The sequence below is a fragment of the Phyllostomus hastatus genome, unplaced genomic scaffold, assembly GCF_019186645.2.
Source record: "Phyllostomus hastatus isolate PE091 unplaced genomic scaffold, TTU_PhHast_1.1 phas_contig_449, whole genome shotgun sequence".
In the NCBI taxonomy this organism is placed as follows: Eukaryota; Metazoa; Chordata; class Mammalia; order Chiroptera; family Phyllostomidae; genus Phyllostomus; species Phyllostomus hastatus.
In genome coordinates, this window is record NW_025333882.1 from 1042257 (window position 1) to 1054604 (window position 12348).

Sequence of the window (12348 nt, forward strand, 5' to 3'; positions counted from 1 at the left end):
CTTTTTCTTGTCTGAGAAGCTCTTTGTCTCTCCTTTGATTCTGAAAATAACATTGCTGGGTAGGTTAATCTTGGTTGTATGTTCTCACTTTTCATCACTTTGAATATAGGTTTTGTAATGATCTCTTCTGGTTTGCAATTTCTCTGTTGAGAAATCAGCTGACAGTCTTATGGAAGTTCCCTTGGAAGTAACTAATTGCTTTTCTCTTACTGCTTATAAAATTTTCTCTTTGTCTTTAATGTGTGACATTTTAATTATGATTTGTGTTGTTGTGGGCCTCTGGCGATTTATTTTGTTTGTGATTCTATGCTTCCTGAACTTGTATATCTATTTCCTTCACCAGATTACAAAAGTTTTTAGTCATTATTTCTTCCAATACATCTTAAATTCCTTCCTCTTTCTCTTTCTCTCTCTTTGCTTTCAAGAAACCCTATGATACATATGTTGGTATTCTTGATGTTGTCTCAGAAGCCCCTCAAATGATCCTCATTTTTAGTCTTTTTCTTTTTGCTGTTCGGATTGGGTGGTATGCTACCTCATCTTACAAGTTGCTTATTCATTCCTCCGCTTCATCTAATCTAATGTTGGTTCCCCTGTTATATTCTTCATTTTGGTTATTGTATTCTTCATTTCTTACTGGTTCTTTTTTATGTTTTCTACTCCAATTTTAATATTTTCTATCTCTTTGTTAAAGTTCTCACTGAGTTTATCTACTCTTCTCCTAAATCCACTGAGCATCCTTAAAACCACTATTTTGAACTCTGCCGCTAGTGTATTGCTTGTCTCCATTTTGCTTAGCTCTTTTTCTGGAGTTTTGTTCTTTTTTTCTTTGTTTTCATTTGGGACGTATTTTTTGTCTTCTCACTTTGACTGACTCTCTGTGTATTTGTTTCTGTGTATTAGGTACATTAGCTAGCTACATCTCCTGTTCTTAGCAGAATGGCCCTATGGAATAATTGTCCTGTGGAGCCCAAGGGCACAGCCTCCTTGGTCTACCAGGTGTGTTCCTTCTTTGGGTCATATGTACCCTCCTGTTGTAGATGAGCCTTGATTGGTGTTTGGAGGGATTGACCCTTAGGCTGAATGTTTTTGAGTACTGGCTATGATCACAATAGAGGAACTGTTGTTCAGGGGTTGACCATTGAACATGATTCACTTTAGCAGGGCTCTGATTACCTCCTGAGTCTGTCCTTTGGGGGTATCATGTGTGTAGGTGGTTGGGTGGTACTCTGGTGTCATTTAGAAGCTGGCCACCTGGTATGTTTGGAGGAGCTCTGCTGAAGGCCATGGTCAACTGGTGCCTGTATCCAGTTGGGGCAACTTGGTATGAACTTCAAAGTAATCTCCAGAGGGTTGTCACTTGTATGGGACTTGGAAGCAACTAGAAGAGGCTTAGCTGTGAACTGCGGTTGGCTGGTGATTGTCATCTCTTTATCAAACTATCCATATTTGCCTTTGCTTGTCATGTAAACTGATAACATATTAAAATCTCCCTAGTATCATCTATGAGAAATGGACAGGGACTGAGTCATTTGTGATGCAAGAAAAAGAGTAACTTTATATATCTCTAACCAGATTACTATATGGACATCATTTCATTTAAAGTTTAATAATTAAGGATATATAACAATTATTAGTTTGAGATTTATGGGTCTTAAAAAAGAAGTTCATCTGTTCTTTTTGTTTTATAGTTTTATTGATAAAAATATTAGACAATTAGAAATGCAAAGAATATTCCTCTACTTCTATTTTGTAATTTTGATAGTAAAAAACTATAATTTTTATAAAAACAAAAATGATCAGCTAAAATAATGTGTTAAAATAATACGTTCATGAAAGGAAAACAAATTTTGATAAAGTTAATATAAAATATTGATTAATAGTATCTTAATTCTTATACATTTAACTTCATTTAAATTTTCCATTGGAAAAAAAGAATGTTTTTTTAGTTTAATAAGAAAATAATATTATAAGAGTTATGCCACTGGAAAATGATTAATTTCTATATTGGAGAAGTTTAGGAGGTTGGAAACAATTTTAGATGTGATTTGAGAACACAAATTATTTTAGATCTTGGCAAAAATATTAAAATGTCATTGAGTGCAAATTATGTTTTATGTAAGTGCTAACAATTCTCAGTTGGTTCTCAATTTAGAAACAGGTTTTAGCTTTAACTGATTAATAATTTCCTTAAGAATTCTAACCATAATGGACTCTTTTCTTCAAATTATCTACCAACTAAGGAAAGCCATATTTGAATAATTTAACTTTTAATATTTCTCACTGGTTTGAGAAATGTTAAGTGCAAAGAGAAAAAGATAAAAAATATTGTTTATATTATCTCTGATTTTGAAATGAAAAAAATATTCAGAACTGGCATTAACTACATGCTAGCTTTTTGTTAATACTCTTAGGAGTTCCGTTGCTGCTGTCCGCTAATTAGGTTATGAATATAGACAGCATAAATGACAGTTTAATGAAATGGATGCTCCTTCTTTCTGGGTACTGATTTTCATTAAATTCCTTTTTGTTGTCTCACGTAGTTCAAAAGCCTGATTTTTGAAGCTCCCTTGATAATGTGACAATCCCAAGCCTGATAAACCAATTAGTGGGGTACCAGCCAATTTTTATCTAGAGAAATTAACATGGAGGGTATGTAGCAGCCAGTGCCAGTGAACTATCCCATATGAACCAAGAAGATAAAGGTGTGGTAGGAATGTGTTTGCTCGTTTATTTTCACAACACTAAGTTGAAAGATAAAAAGAAGAAAATATATTAGAATGGAAGTATGAAAGTTAGGTAATATTTTTGTTATAGACACATCTCATCTATTTGATGTTCTTAAAGGGCCTATATCACTCTGACATTCATTTTTCTTATTTGAAAGATAAATAGTCTGAAATAAATCACTCTTAGTGTCTTTTCCACTTAAAATGTTCAATTTATTTTTTAAATTTAATTTATTTATTAAGGTTTCAATTTATTTATTAAGGTTTTATTTTTAGAGAGAGGGGAAGGGAAAAAAAAAGAGAGGGAGAAAAACATCAATATGGGGTTGACTCTCACATGCCCCCTACTGAGAACTTGGTCTGCAACTCAGGCATGTGCCCAGATTGGGAATTAAACCAGCAACCCTTTGGTTCTCAGGCCAGCACTCAATAAACTGGGCCGCACCAGTCAGGACATCAATTCATTTATTTTAAAAGAGCACACACTTTCCTGAAAACCTGTAGAAACATGCAACACAAATAGTGAACTTTAGTGGACGTATGGGTCTTAGTTAATAATAATCTATCATTATGGGTTAATCAATTGTAACAAATATACCACACCACCACTACCCTTTACTCTTTCATGAGCAAGTTGATATATAGAAAAATTACCATGTTTTATAAGAAAGGAAGTGTATATAAAAATTATGGAAAAGCCCTGGCTGGTGTGGCTCTGTGGTTTGAGTAACAGCCTGTGGACCTAAAGGTTGCCAGTTCAGTTCCTGGTCAGGGCATATGCCTTGGTTGTGGGTCTGGTCCCCACTTGGGGGTGTGCAAGAGGAAGCCAATGTTTCTTTCCCTCTCTTTCTTCCTCCTTACCCCTCACTCTAAAGATAAATAAATAAAATCTTTATAAAATTATGGAAATGAAGAAGCAATACTGAAAACTGTCATAATTACTAAATTAGTTATTTCTCTCAGGCATGCATAACTCAAGTAGATTTATGTCTCAGTTCCCAGGAGATACCTCATTAGGGAATAAAACCCAAAGGAAAATATTTTAAAAGAAACACTTTTTAAAACACCTTTCAAATATCAGGACACAAGGCACAGTGCATTGCTACCTCATAGAAAATGCCTTACAGAACACATTTACTCCCACTACACAATGAAATGAGTGGTACCCCACAGAAGCAGCCATAATTCTGAGCAAAAATAGTAATGCTGGTCAGGGTCAGCCATAACTAAAAAAAAATAAACAGAGGTGGGGGGGGAGGGAAGGAGAGAAAAAAAAAGAAGAAAAAGAAAAGAAAAGAATGAAAGGATAGGGCATTGGACAAATGAAATGACTGGTTTCTAAGCATATGGTCACACTCAGAAACATCAGGGGATAGATAATTGTTTGTTGGGGCTGAGTATCTGCAATTTTATGGTGCATATAAAAAAATGAGACAAGGGTTATATGTTCATCATTCACTCTTAAGGTGGCCAGTTCTCACTAATGAAGAGAAAATAGTTTGAATCTTCCAGATTGTGGAAACTTCACTACAGTACTGTGTTAGTATGAAACCTTCTAGAATTCAGATTTATACCTGAGCACTGCTGGAAGTCTTACTAAGAAGTTTCTGGAGTTATGTGTTCTGTAGCTGTTCTTAGATATTTCAAAGTAGCAACTATCAGCTACTACTGGAGATCATTTGGACAATAGACATATTTCCCTAGATCAGCTACTAAAAAATCAGAAAGGTAATAAATAATCCAAGATATAGTTAAAGATCCATATATCTGTGGTCACTCAGATAGGGAGTGACTTTTGGGATAACTTGAAAGCAGAGAGATATCTTATACATGCATGTTTATTTTTAAGAATGTCCGGGAGTTCTAAAAGATCTGGTATAGAATTGTCCTAAAGAAATTATCATACCCTTACTCATTAGTACCAATGATGTATATGCAAACAAACTAGTAAAACTCCTTGGGTTCCTAATTTGAAGATCAAAGTAGCAAAGGGAAAAACATTTCACCCCTTCAAAATTATCTGTTGAAAGACAAACCTAAGGCCGCCTACTATGGTCTGAAAGTCTACATCTCTTTCAAATTCATATGTTGAAATATTAATGCCAAGGTGATAGCATTAGGGCCTTTTGGAGGTGTTTTGGAGGTGTTTTCATGTGGAGGGTTCCACATAAGTGTGGAGCCCTGATGAATGGGATTTGTGCCCTTATAAAAGAGGCCCCAAAGAGCTCCCTGGCCACAGCTGCTTCACTCATGTGAGGATAGAAGTGTGCTGACCCCATACAGGACCCTCACACAACCATGCTGGCCCCCCCAACTGAGATTCAGGCTCCAAAACTGTCAGAAACAAATTTCAGCTGTACATAAGTAACCCAGTGTTTTTTGGTATTTTGTTATAGCAGCCTAGATGGAGTAAGATATTGTCCAAAAGGGTACATAGTCAGTCTTAAGTCAGTTTAGAGATGTGGAGTTAAAGATGTTTTTACTCTCTTCTCTCCTGTGACTCTTATATGACAACAAACAGGTGCATTTTTTTAAAAAAATAAAAAGCAGAATTTCTTTTCAGTAGGCATTGTCCTAGAAGGTCTGAGAAAGATGAAGCAAAAGCCAGCATCTAGCAAAGATTCACATTGTAGAACTACAGAATCAGAACTAGCAGGGATATTAAAAAGGAAAGTTGAGAATGTATAGCTAAGAACAGCAGATTAAAGTAGAATTCAATGAGTCTCTGAGTACTTAGTCCCAGGTGCAGTAAAGGGCGTGAGGTGAGGCTCTGCACCAAAAGTGGGAGATGTATTCTGAATAGTAAGTGTCTCTGTCTTTGCCCTTCTGTCAATATTCAGAACACTAGCAGCCAGGTGTTTTGTTTTGTTTTCCACATAGAGAGGACGTTAGAAGATTCTTCCTTAGTGAAACTTATCTAAGAGAAATAACCCACAATTTAAACAGTAACACATTTGGGCTCCACCACAGCAGGCTGGGTTCCTAATAACAACTCTACAGTAGAGCTCAGTTATGGGTAAACCGTGCAATCTCCACCCAGAGCTATAAATTAGCTTTTCATTGTCTCATATTTAAACATTTCACGACAGCAAAGGATTACCAGTATTTGAAGAAAATCATCCACATCAAGGGCGAAGGCAAAAACAGAGAGAAAAAAATGAAGCAAACAGGTAACACAAGACTAAGAAATAAAAAAGGACTTTAATACTTTTACAGACATGGCAGAAATTACTATATAAATAAAACAACTCAAGCATTATATATAAAAAGGAACATTACATATAAAAGGAACATTATATATAAAAAGAAACATATGCATGTTCTTTTTTCCCTATACATAGTAAGGAGAAAAAGAGTGTTTGTATATTAATTTTTGATAGCAATATTGAAAAATATGTAGGATGTAGCAAGATCATAAAAAAATGAAAACCTCTCAAAATGTTTATTTTTTGCTTTTTCTGTCTTATCTAATATATCTAAGAACATAAAATTTACTGCTTTGTTTTCTTCCATTAGTTTTATAGGTTTAACTATAATATTTAAGTCTACAATCAACTTTGAGTTAATTTTTGTGCATAGTAATGTGGGTATTCAATTGCCCCAGCATCTTTTTTTTTTAATATTCTCATTAAATTGCTTTGGCACTTTAATTAAAACTGAATTGCTTTAAATGTAGGAGTTTATTACTAGATTTAAAATTAAGTTCTATTCATCTATTTACATATTTTTATGTCAATATCACACTAAATATGTAAATCCTCAAATGGTTCTTTTTATACTTGATTTTTAAATAAACTTTATGTTAAAAGAGGTTTGGCAGAAAATTGTAAAGATAGATTGTGTAGATAGTGCTAATAATTATAACATATTCTATACCCTATTTTATCTATTACTAATATCTTATAAAACATTCCTCACAATTAATAAACTAATATTATTTTAACAAAATACACACTTTATTTACATTTCCTTAATTTTTACCGAGTAACTTTTTCATATTTCAAGGTCTCATCAAGAATACACATTACATTTAGTTAGCAGTCATGTCATGTCTCCTTTGGCTTCTCTTGACTGTTATAGTTTCTAGGACTCCTTGTTTTTGATAACCTTGACACTTTTGAGGAATACTGTTCAGGTATTTTGTGAAATATGCCACAAATGAGATTTTTCTGATATTTTTCTTGTTTTTAGACTGGGTTTATGTGTTTTGGGGACAAAGACCAGAGAGGTAAAGGGTCGTTGTCTTCACATTATCTTAAGTGTATATACAATGAACATGAGTTCATCAATATTGACATTAACCTTGGTCCATTTCCTGAGATAGGGTTTGCCAGGTTTCTCCACTCTGAACTTGTCTTTTGTTTACTTTCCATACTATGCTACTTGAAAGAAGGAGACTGTGCAGGACTCATATTTAAGCAGCAGAGCATACATATATGCTGTATGTCCATAAGGATGGACTAGCTACATAAATTATTTGAAATTCTGCTACATGGGAGATATGTTTATTCATCACAATTAATTTATTTGATCATTTTGATATATAAGTATAGATTTGTGAATATTTATACTTTGGTTTAAAAGTCAACACTTTCTTTCTTTCGTATTTATTTGCTTATTTTCCTCAAGTGATTCCAGCGTTGGCCATTGTGAGCTCTTTCAGTCAGTTTCAGCATTGCTTTGATATAATGCCTGTGGTTTTTTTGTTGTTGAACATTTCATATGTTGCTGGCACAAAAAGGTATTTGGAGCCCATCATGTTTATTTCCTGCCAGTCTAAGAGTCAGCCATTTCTGTGAGAGGCCCTTCTCCCCTTTATCAGAGAATGTATTAACAACCATGATCTGGCTCAATGCTGCTGGCATGACAGCGTCTTCTAGGCCCTCTCAGCTGATAGAACAGGAAATACATGTGACTATAAACGTCTTCATACACAGATATCTATTCATACACATTTCTATACATAATTGTTGTATCTATATGAAACTAAATATTAAGTTTATATGGCATATCTAACTTGATTCATTGTCTCAATGATCATTCTAGACTCTTCCCTTTGCTAACATGCAACATCTCTTTCTAACCAGCAACCATACCCTCTGCCATCCATTTATTTAATTGTTCAAGTCCAGTACATGTGTGCAGTAGTGTCAAATTATTAAACTGTTCTCATGTGGGGACATTCTTATTAAGTGGATTAAAGGGTTTATGTACAATTCATCTTTGCCTTCAGCCTTACAGATTTCATTTATTTCCAAAGTGACATAGGTCAGTACCATCACCACAAGCCATTCAGTGAGACTGTTTCAAGCATTTGTTATATAAGATCCTTTGGCACATTCTGCATTTCATCATGATATCCTCCAATTTCCTAAATACTTTTTTTAAAAAGATTTGCATGCATTTGTAGTAGTATTTTGTTTTCAAACTCACAAATATATGGTCTATGTCTATGTATTTTTATTAAAGGAGTAAATATAATTTAATTGGGAAATGATTGTCATTTATAACTCACTTTTGGCTGTTATAGAATAGTCATGAGGATGTCAAGTACAACATAGGGAATACAGTCAATAATAGTCTAGTAACTATGTATCATGTCAGATGGGTGAGAGGCTTATTAGGATGACGACTTATTAAGTTATGTGATGTTCAGTTACTAGGAGGTATGCCTGAAACTAAATAATAATTTATGTACTAGTATTTATTTAGTAGATAGAAGCCATTTCAAAATATTGATTTCTCTTTGTGGGAGTTTTAGTAGTTATGTCTTCCAAAAATTGATCTATATTATCTAAATTATTTAATTGTTAACATATAATTATTCATAATGTTCCATTATAAATCTTTTTTTTAATGTCCTTGGGTTAGTATGGTTGACCACTTTTTTTACTTTTGGTATTGGTAATTTATATCTTTATTTTTTAATTTCTGGGTTAGTCTGGCTAAAGGTTTATCAATTTTACTAATTATTTTAAAAAAGAATAGAGGTTTAGTTTCATTGATCTTTCTCTGTTGTTTTTGTTTATTTCTTTTACATTTCATTGATTTCCTCTGTAATTTTATTATTTGTTTTCTTCATGCTTTAGGCTTTGGTTGCTCTACTTTTCATAGTTTTCTACAAAGAAAATTTAAATCATTGATTTCAATCTTCTTTATCAATGTATACATTTAAATGGTATAAATTTAAATTCTTTGTAAGAACTGCTTTCCCTGAATTCCACAAACTTTGAGAAGTTGTGTTTCATAATTAATTAGTCAAATTATTTTAAAATTTCTCTTTAGACTTTTTATTTAACTTATATGTCGTATAGAAAGGTACTGCTTTATCTCCAACATCTGGGGGCATCACAGCTATCTTTCTGTTACTGATTTATAGTTTAAATTTCTTCTTGCGTGGTGACATCATTTGTATAATTTTTATTTTTATTTTTGTATTTGTTAGGGTTTGATTTTTAACCTAGACTGTGGCCTATCTTTATAAATATTTCATATCAGCCTTAGGAGAATATGCATTTTACTGTCTTTGGTTGGATTATTATCTAAAAGTCTATTATAGTAATTTAAAAGTGTTCTTTAGTTCAAATATATCCTTACTAAATTGCTGCATGCTTGACCTATCAATTCTTGAAAGAGTGTGGTTAAAGTTTATAACTATTATACTGAGTTTGTCTGTTTCTCCTCTCAGTTCCATCAGCATTTGAATCATATATTTTGATATTCTGTTGTTAGGTTGTTTAGGATTACTATGTATTCTTAGAGATTCTACCAATTTGTTATTAATTAATCCCCCTATATATCCTGGATAACTTCCTGTTCTGAAGTCTCCTTTGTATGTAATTATTATATATTCACACACATATCTTCCTAACACTTTGATACTGTTAGCAAGATATGTTTCTCTATGCATTTGCCTTAAGCTTATCAATGTCTTTAAATTATTTTTTTGATAAAATTTTTAGTTGCATCTTTTTCTAATCCTTACCTGAAGATATGTTGATTAATTTTAAAGTGGGGGGGGGAGAGAGAAAAACTTCAATGTGAGAGAAAAACTTTGAGCAGTTGCCTACCACATGTGCTCCCTCAGGTGCCAAATCCACATGCCCCCGGAGCTCGGATGGTACACCAGACAGCTGCCACTTGGCCAGGGCTGTAGTTTGGCCTTTTATGTACCCTTGATGATCTGTCTTTAAATTTATATATTTGGATCATTCAAATATAAAGTGATTATTAATAAAACAGTAAATATCCAACATGTTTATAACTCTTGTATTTGCTGCATGTATTATTTGTCCCCCCTCACCTCTGATCACAACATTTTTCCATTTCCATGGTTTAAATTTAGCTTTTTATATAAGTTAATTATATCTCTCTCTTTTTTTTGCATTGACTATACACAAAAAACAATTTGTGTTTATGTTCGAGCTTCCAGGATACATTTTAATTAATCTGCATGATTTTTTCTTTTTATTTATTTTTTCAGGTGAAACTGATTAACAAAATTATACAGGTTGCCCTGGCTGGGTCACTTAGCTGGTTGAGCATCATCCTGTGCACCAAAAGGTTGCGAGTTCATCGCAGGTTTGGGTGTATATGAGAATGCCCAATCGATGTCTCTCTCTCACATGAATTTCTTTCTCTCTCTCTCTCTCTCTCTCTCAATCTTCCTCTCTCTCTGGAATCAATAAGTATATCCTCCATTGAGGATTAAGAAAAATTATACAAGTTTCATGTGCACTATTTCACCACACATCATTTGTATACTCTATTGTGTGATCACTATCCCAAGTCACTTTTCTGTCCATACACTTTCAAACAACCCTACAGTGATTCATGAACAATTCAGGTACCTTATAACAGAATATTCCTAATTCACACATTTCATATATTAAAACATTGGTATTATTCATGTCACTTATCTCTACTTTTTAATCACCACATTTATTGTTACCATCAATATTTTAAATGAAAAATTATGTTTCCAATTAAGAATAAGAAAAATAAAACATGTAAGTTCATTTATTTATCTTTTGCCATCTTTGTGTTGATTTGAGTTTCTGACATATTTTCTTAATTTCTAAAGAAATTCTTATAACATTTGTTGCAATGCAGGGCTTCTAGTAAGGTATTCTCTTTTGTTTGGTATCTGATAAAGTTTTTATTTCTACACCTTAGATGAATAGTGTCCCAGGATATAGAATTCTGAGTTTATGGTTTTTTCTTTCAACAAAGTATATATTTCACTTCACTCTGTACTTGCTTTCATGTTTTTTTGATGAGAAGTCAGCTGTAATTCTATTCTTGTTCTGCTATAAGTAAATTATTTCACTTAATCTATGGCTTACTTTGGGATTTCCTCTTTGAATTTGATTTACTAAAGTTTGAGTTTCTGTGGTAGGTACCCAAGAGAAATAACATAATCACACAAAAACTCATGCACTAATGTTAACAGCAGTAAAACTGATAGTAACCCAAAAGCCAAAAGAACACATTAACTGATACATGGAAAAATTGTATATTCACATTACAGAATTTTATTTGACAATAATCAGAATGAAGTAGTGATTCAAGACACTGCATAGATGAACCTTGAAGACATACTATGTAAAAAATGGTAGTTATGGCAGACTCTATATCATATGCTCTCGTTTACATGAAATATCCAGAAAGGCAAATGCATAGAGGCAGAAAGTAGATTAGTGACTGCCTAGAGCTGGGGGAAAGGAGTAATGAAAACTAATGTTAACAGGTACAGGGATTCTATCTGGGTTGACAAAAAATTTTCTGAACTTAGATAGGGTTGATAGTTACACAGCTCTATGTATATACTAAAAACCACTTGAGTTGTACACTACAAATAAGTGAATTTAATGGTATATAAAAATTTATCAATAAAGGTGTTATTTAAAAAGAAAATACATTTGAAGAAGTCATTTAGCACCATTTAAATATAATATTAAAATTTACTTTTTAAATTTAATTTTATTTAACTTTTTATGCTAAAATAAAAGGCAAATATAGAAAGCAAATATATAGCTTAATAAATTATTATCGTACAAATATTTTAATCCAATACTATGCCAAGAAGTAAAATTTTGTCTGACATACATACTACCCATTGTGTATTCCATCTTAATCAAGACCGTCCAACTGTAACTACTTACCTAAATTTTATATTCATCACTTATTTGGATGATTTGTATTATATCACACACACATAGCACATTGATGGGTGTATGTTAAAGGGTCTAAAGAGTCAATTGAAAGAGCTGCCAATGGCCAAAGCTGGAACCATTTCAACAACAAAATGTATAAAGTATTTTAGATTATAATTTTTTATTAAAATATATATATATCTATGAGCCCTAATATAAATAAATGATTGAATGATATGAATGATATAAGTTAAATGCGATGAATAGGCAAATATGTATAGAATGGTATCAATTTATATAGATATGACACATTCATAGAAATGAAATATAACTTCTCACTTCTTAAATATGGACTGTACATAGTGACTTCTTCCCAAAGAATGTGGTATGACATGAAAGGAAGAGAAAGAGTAACTGGAAGTGTGGAAATCTGACAAACTCACCACAGCCAATCGATTAAGGTC

General features: G+C 32.8%; 1 protein-coding gene across 1 annotated transcript in view; it reads left to right on the top strand.

The window, feature by feature from the left end:
* SNTG1 (syntrophin gamma 1) overlaps positions 1-12348 on the top strand; it is a 782410-nt gene that overhangs the window by 484447 nt on the left and 285615 nt on the right. The window lies entirely within an intron of this gene.